The sequence below is a fragment of the Cynoglossus semilaevis genome, chromosome W (assembly GCF_000523025.1).
Source record: "Cynoglossus semilaevis isolate Cse_v1.0 chromosome W, Cse_v1.0, whole genome shotgun sequence".
Classification (NCBI taxonomy): domain Eukaryota; kingdom Metazoa; phylum Chordata; class Actinopteri; order Pleuronectiformes; family Cynoglossidae; genus Cynoglossus; species Cynoglossus semilaevis.
Genome location: NC_024327.1, coordinates 3,865,294 through 3,871,837, shown reverse-complemented (window position 1 = coordinate 3,871,837; position 6,544 = coordinate 3,865,294). Strand labels below are relative to the sequence as shown.

At 43.0% G+C, this 6,544-nt stretch overlaps 1 long non-coding RNA gene across 1 annotated transcript in view; it reads right to left on the bottom strand.

Annotated features, from left to right (window-relative positions):
• Positions 1–1,395: 1,395 nt before the first annotated feature.
• LOC112486403 (uncharacterized) overlaps positions 1,396–6,544 on the bottom strand; it is a 12,956-nt gene continuing 7,807 nt past the window's right edge. The window contains exons 2-3 of the long non-coding RNA XR_003048839.1: positions 1,788–1,792; positions 1,396–1,527 (exon numbers count right to left, since the gene is read on the bottom strand). This is a non-coding gene — a long non-coding RNA (uncharacterized LOC112486403). The remainder of the gene's footprint in view (positions 1,528–1,787; positions 1,793–6,544) is intronic.

Here is a 6,544-nt window from a genome sequence, read left to right as displayed (position 1 = left end):
ATGTTGGAAGAGGAAGGGGCCCGCTCCAAACTGTTCCCACAAGGTTGGGAGCATGGAATTGTCCAAAATGTTTTGGTATCCTGAAGCATTCAAAGTTCCTTTCACTGGAACTAAGGGGCCAAGCCCAGCTCCTGAAAAACAACCCCACACCATAATTCCTCCTCCACCAAATTTCACAGTCGGCACAATGCAGTCTGAAATGTACCGTTCTCCTGGCAACCTCCAAACCCAGACTCGTCCATCAGATTGCCAGATGGAAAAGCGTGATTCATCACTCCAGAGAACGCGTCTCCACTGCTCTAGAGGCCAGTGGCGGCGTGCTTTACACCATTGCATCCGACGCTTTGCATTGCACTTGGTGATGTGTGGCTTGGCTGCAGCTGCTCGGCCATGGAAACCCATTCCATGAAGCTCTCTGCGTACTGTACTTGGGCTAATCTGAAGGTCACATGAAGTTTGTAGCTCTGTAGCAATTGACTGTGCAGAAAGTCGGCGACTTGCTTGATTTTATACACCTGTGGCCAGGCCAAGGGATTAGGACACCTGATTCTGATCATTTGAATGGGTGAGCTAATTGGCATCCTATGACAGTTCCACGCTGGAATTCACTGAGCTCCTGAGAGCGGCCCATTCTTTCACAAATGTCTTGTTTCACAGTCTGCATGCCTGAGTGCTTGATTTTATACACCTGTGGCCAGGCCAAGGGATTAGGACACCTGATTCTGATCATTTGAATGGGTGAGCGAATACTTTTGGTAATATAGTGTAGCACAGTTCGTCATGTAGCGCGAAGTGTTTTAACAGTGGTTCAACAGTTTGACAAAGAAGAAGACAGGGTTGCCATATATTTTTTTTGTCCCCTGGGGGCAACGGGGGTGAGGAAAAACTCCCTTTCTCTAGGAAGAAACCTCAGGCAGATCCAGCACCCCCCAGGGGAGCCCTCTGTCTGGGCTGGTAGGGCTTTCAACCGGGAGTCCAGGAGGTGAGGTGGGTAGTCATCTGCCAGCTGCTTGCTGATGCCAGCTGATGGATTTGTGCTGCTACCAGTAGGCGAGCGTGAAGAGATGGGTTTTTAGTAGTCGTTTAAAGGTGATGATGGATGGGGCCTCCCTGAAGTGTTGTGGTAGGGCGTTCCATCTTTTGAGTGCGTAGTGGGTGAATGCTGCTTCCCCTATATTCTTAGTAGGTGGAGGATCAGGAATTCTCAGCAGGTGGGCTGCAGCAGATCTGAGGGCTTGAGCAGGGGTATAAAGGAACAGTGTGTCTGAGATATAGCACGGGGCAAGGGCATTTATAGATTTGAAGACTAGCAACAGTATTTTAGAGTCAATTCTAAAGGAGACCGGCAGCCAGTGAAGGTCTGCACTAGGGGTAATGTTTTTTTTTTTTTTTTTTTGAAAGTCCTGTAGCCAATAGTCCCCTAGGCAAGACAAGGTAACGGATCAAATCCAATGTAACAGAACCAAAAGCGGCGACTTTCTGACTGCATCTGTACAACCTAGCGTTCACTCTCTTCACACACACACACTAGGGGTATTTTTTTTTTTTTTTTTTTTTAGAAATCTTTTAGAGTTTTTCTTTTTTTTTTTTAGAATTCTTGCAGCCGAGTTTTGGATGAGCTGCAGTTTCTGAATTTACTTTTTTGGGAGGCCTGAAAAGAGTGCGTTACATTTTTCGGCGTCTTGTTGAGAGACAAAGGCACGTACATTGGCGATTCTAAGATGGAAACAGGCAGTTTTTGTTATTTTATTTATGTGGGGTCCAAAACTTAGATCAGAGTAAAGGACCACACCTAAGCTCTTCTTAAGTTCTTAATGTAGCGTTTTAGTCTTCCCAGGCTGGAGTGAAGAGCCTCACGACTTTCTTTAGAGCCGATGAGTAGAATTTCGGTTTTATCTTCATTTAGTTTTAGGAAGCTGTTACTCATCCAATTGGACACAGCTGATAGGGATGTGTTTAAGGTGTTGAAGGCCTCATGTCACCATACACGAACTGCTCATGACCTGCTCACAGGATACACCCACACAAGGTTTCATAAGACGCCGCTGATGCACGAACATTGCACTAGACCCGCTTGCTCCATAACCACATAATATTAAATATAGACATATAGTGCATGCTCTGCAGATGTGACTTAGTGACACAACCACACCAAGAACTATTTCTTAGAAGGAATAGATAGACATTGATTCTTGGAAGATACGCTTTAGAACCCACATAGACATTTATTCTTGGAAAATATGTATTGTACATTCATTCTTGGAAAATATGTCTTGTTGATATAAAAGTATGCACTCGGCATACTGAATTAGGATTAGAATTAGAATTTGGCTCTCGATGCGCATCCTGTAACACAAGCATAACAACCCAGAGCTCTGCAAATAAAGACCGCTTCAATTGGAACCTGATTGCTTCTCTGCATTATCCAATGGCCGTTAGGCTCAACCGAGATGTATAATTGTGTATCGTCGGCGTAGCTATGAAAATCAATGTTGTATTCCTTGATGATGTGCCCAGAGGGAGCATATATAGAGAGAATAGGAGCGGGCTAGCCTAGCTCCTCATGGGCGAGGAGGTTCAAACCAGGTGAGTCTAGGTCCTTGGTCTTGAAGAAGGGAAAAGTTGTGGACAAGTTCCGGTTCAAGATCTCAGAGACCATCATTCCAACACTTTCTGAAAAGCCAGTCAAGAGTTTTGGGAAACTCTTTGACTGCAGCTTGAAAGACACAGCTGTCATCCAGAGGTCCTGTGGTGATCTAGGTGCTTGGCTCACCAAGGTTGACAAATCTGGACTGCCCAGTCGCTTCAAGGCATGGATCTACCAGCATACCATTCTTCCCAAGGTTTTATGGCCACTACTGCTGTACGATGTCCCGATGGCCCCAGGAACATCACTGATGATGCATCCCAGCGCATCCTAAAGATGTAATTCCACACCCCTGCCTTAGATGGTAAAGCAACAAAGCTACGATCTAAACTAAATACTATCCAACATTTCAGGTAAAGGATATGGTGCATTTGCGTCTTCTTTGTGAACTGGCTGTGAAGGTTCTACTGACATTTGGCTCTACACAGTTCAAGTTCAGAGGTTCTTGAAGAAGCCTCTTGGATAAGTGACAAAATGTCTTTAGAACAAACTGCAGTCTAGTTGTCTTTCGGACTTCTGTGAAGAGTGGCAAACAGCGCACACCTTAAAAAGATCAAAGGCGTTCTCCCTGCCAGTCATATTTGAACCATTTCCGGTCTTTTTCTCCTTAACCCTCCTGTTGTCCTTGGGTCAAAATGACCCGCCACTGTTTTAAAAACTTTTCCTAGATTGACCCTGACATTAGAAAAAGTGAATTGTTGCCGTTATTTATATTTCCATGTAAGCTGTACAAAAAAAAGGTACAAACATTGTCTTCGTTTTAAAATGACCCGACAGTCAAATTGAGTTGAAATCACAGTCACAGAGTTAGTTACACACCACAGAATGTGAGAATGTTTTAGTAGTGTCTCAGATCAATCAGTAGCAGACGTAAACAAGACAAGACAGGTGGTCTTCTCGCGGACTGCACTGCCTGTGACCCGATCTGACCCAAACGTAACAATATTGCCTCTTTGTCTGTGTGGACTCCCAGAGGCTATAAAGGTGCTGCAGATGACAGTAACCCGAATTCTCTCTGTGCTGAAGCCATGAGTGCGCGTTGTAACATTGAATAGGCTCTAGAGCTGATTTTATCAGATGTTCAACAAGACTTCTCTGATTTAGAAGAAGAAGATGGGGAGGAATACAACCCAGAGCATGATGAATCATCTTCAGAAGAAGAAGAAATCCCTGAAGCTGAAATACTTTCTTTTTAAAAAAAAATAACATGGTCCTTGGCAGCATATGACAAACACGGCAGGGTGGCAGAACAGAATGTCATGAGGATGACCCCAGGACCCACAAGATATTTCCCACGCCCATGACATTGTCTCAACATTCTACACGTTTATCACACCAGCAATAGAAAAAATAATCCTGGAGATTTCGGGTTTTCACAAATATGGAGACAGCTGGAAAAGGATGGATGAGACTGACCTGCAAGCCTACTTTGGGCTGCTAATCTTAGGATTCAAAACTCCTTTTTGCACAATTCTATTCTTTCCTAAGCTATAGAAATACTATACAAATATTGCTTATTACCTATACAGTAAACAATAATACAATTGACAATGTCATAGCAACGAGTGTTGCCTTTTTCTTCAAGCAAAATAAGATTTGGTGTTTAAAATTCAATTAAGTTGCTTATATTGGGGGTTTAGTGAAGACGGGTCATTTTGACCCAGAGGACACGGGGTGTATACAGAATATGAGGACAACTGGAGGGTTAACAACTAGCTGTGTTTTTTTTGTTCAATTTATGTACCTCCACTTTTTCACCACCATAGTTGAAAAAACTAAATCGAAATCCCTGGTGTGGCAGCAGAGGTAGACCAAGCACCACCATTGGTGCTGGTACCATGATATGAGAAGACCTTTAATCTAGAAAATGGTTTTACTTTATACCATAAAAAAATTTACTATGTCGAAAATGTGAAAATGCAAACAGAAATGTAATGTTTGTTTAGAAACGAGAGCTTACACGTATCTGGTTTGCAATTGTGAAATGGCCACATATGCTCTTAGTTGACCGTGTTGGGCCCCACATCAGCAGCAGCCTCTTCATGATCTACAGTGAAAAAGACCAGATTCGGTCTCTATCTAGTTTATGTGCTTGTTCTCTCATCAGCAAAAAACATAACAAGGCATAGATGAGCCCTGTAGAAGGATTGGAAGCAGAGGAAAGGGGAAGTGATCAGAGGGGTTTATGTGCCTGAGTGTCAAGTGCTCCACTTCCAGAAGTAGTTAAAAACTGTTTATTTCACTTTAGTCTGCTCCACTGCAGTGAATCTGAGTGCACACAGCTGTAACGTTTTAAGACGTTTTGTTCAGGAAAAGCAGAACAAATAGTATATATGCAGTGGATAATAATCTATACCACATGATTTTCTTGGAGTCAACCCAGGTGGTTCATGGTCTAGGACTGGTCTTGTAGGTTACAGTATGCAATCGCTCCCCCCTGTCCAAAAACAAAAACATCAAAACACAGCATAAAAATATTCCAGGGCACCAGAAGTGGATGGTTGTATATAGATTCAGGGTGACATGTACTTGTTGTCTGTATTTCTATTTTCTTTTGCAAGTGGCTTCTTCCTGGTGGAAATGTTTACTGGTGAGAGAAAAAAGTAAAACTTTAATGGTGTTTGTTTTGTTAGGAACCAGAACACAACAAAAGATGAAGAAGCAGAGGAGTTTGGGGAGGGGTGGGATCAGCTCAGAGCCAAACCTTAGGGCAGTTATTAATTAATCTCTAAATATAATATTTTCTCACCTCGCACAATTTTATCATATGGTTTTTATCTGAGGGCAGTGGAGGCTTAGTGGTTAAGGAAGCGGACTTGGGTCTGGAAAGCTTCAGGTTTGAGTCCACCAGCTGCCAAGTTGCCACTGAGGTGCTCTGAGCATGGCACTGTCCCCACACACTGCTCCCCGGGCGCTTAAAGCTGCCCACTGTTCACTTTGGTGATGGTTAAAAACAGAGGTCACATTGTCACAGCACACATCGTTGTGTGTGCTGTGTCACAATGACAAATAATTCACTTTCCTTTCCTTATCGGGATGATTAGTTTGTTTAAGCTGTGACAGATTAATAACTCATTTTAATAATAAAATGTTGACGTTGGATAATATTTAAAATCCCAGTATCTGTTATCTGACGTCATTTAATTTAGTAATTCATTAAGTAACTATACCTTTACATTGAATGTCATACTTAGTGAAAGAACAGAGACCAGATGTGCCTGTTCCACACGTGCATGCAGTAATAGATATCACCGCTAGTAGTTTTTTCTATTTCACTTCTGTGGCATATATTTGTAGAGGAAGTTGTTTTTTTGTTAATTCTCTGGACCACACGGTACTATAAACCCAAAAGTTTTAAATCTTATTGTATCTTATCATTGACAAAATGTTTTAATATGTCAAAATAGTAGACAGAATATCTGGCAGTTATGAAAATAATATGTCATGTATTTGTGCTATGTTTTTCAGAGGATTCATCCACTTTTGTTTCAGTCCCGGTCTCTCCATTCTTTTATCTCCCGTATTTCTCTGTATTTGTCCAGGAGATGGGCTCAGTTTTTGTGTCCGTATCTAGCCTGATTAACTAAAATGTGGCCCACATTGATACACAGCCTTGGTTACTGGTACTCAGAATGTTAACATCCATCCGTCCATTCATCATCAACCCCTTATCCGGGGCCGGGTCGCGGGGGCAACAGTCTGAGCAGGGACACCCAGACTTCCCTCTCCCTCGACACTTCCTCCAGCTCTTCTGGGGGGACCCCAAGGCGCTCCCAGGCCAGCCGAGCGACGTAGTTGCTCCAGTGTGTCCTAGGTCTTCCCCTAGATCTCCTCCCAGAGACCCCACCCGACACCTGGCTGCGCCTAGAAATTCTGTCCATAAAGATAATGAACAGA